The sequence below is a fragment of the Rousettus aegyptiacus genome, unplaced genomic scaffold (genome assembly GCF_014176215.1).
Source record: "Rousettus aegyptiacus isolate mRouAeg1 unplaced genomic scaffold, mRouAeg1.p scaffold_m13_p_9, whole genome shotgun sequence".
Taxonomy (NCBI): Eukaryota; Metazoa; Chordata; class Mammalia; order Chiroptera; family Pteropodidae; genus Rousettus; species Rousettus aegyptiacus.
The window spans coordinates 12920470-12921302 of NW_023416312.1; the positions used below are offsets into that span (position 1 = coordinate 12920470).

Below are 833 nucleotides of genomic sequence, written 5' to 3' on the forward strand. Positions count from 1 at the left end.
CTTTCTGCTATTCTTTAAATGTCAGAGTTGAAATATAACTCATGACTTTTTAAAATGAATTCAAAGGCACTGATGTGGCGTGTATTTGGGTTGCTTAAGTAGATAGTAGAGATGTGTATAACAGAACTGTAGCTCTCCTCAGCTATCTATCTAGCTCATAACTTTTGTTCTCAGAATGGATAATTGGCTCTTTGGCTGAACACCAGTTCACTGGGTTTTCTTGGGAACATGCCTTACTTTGATTAACTTTCATACATGTGAAGAATAGTAATGGTGGGAAAATATTTTCTGGAAAGGAATTACTTAATTCAATATTAAGTAAAAGCTTTCAAAGGCAATATCACATAGAAAAAAGTAAAATTATCAGCAATTACTCTCTATAGTGTATAACATTATTGGATAATTTAAAATAATGCCTCATACAAGAACAACTATCTTATTTTTTATTTTTGTCATTTATTTTTATTTTTTTAAGCTTATAGCACCTGGTCTTCCTAGGTGGTCTCCCACCCGAGTACTAACAAGGCTCAATCCTGCTTAGCTTCTGAGATCAGATGAGATCGGCACATTCAGGGTAGCATGGCCATAAAGTTTTGTTATTCATTTTTATGAAAGAGGTTGTTTACATATCTACAGTCTGATTATTAATCTATTTTTGAATAATATCTTACTGATGGGCTTTTTCCAAGCAATGGCATACCATTTTGTCCAAAATTCAGTACAGATCCAATTTAAGAAAAGTGAAGTAAAAATTTTAATAAGATAGGAGAGATTTTTTTTTTTCCCTAAAGTTAAATGGAAGAGAAAGCCTTCACCTCTATAGAAAACTGTGA

At 32.3% G+C, this 833-nt stretch overlaps 1 pseudogene; it reads right to left on the minus strand.

The window, feature by feature from the left end:
- Positions 1 to 473: 473 nt before the first annotated feature.
- Positions 474 to 591, minus strand: LOC118607933 (annotated as a pseudogene).
- Positions 592 to 833: the final 242 nt, after the last annotated feature.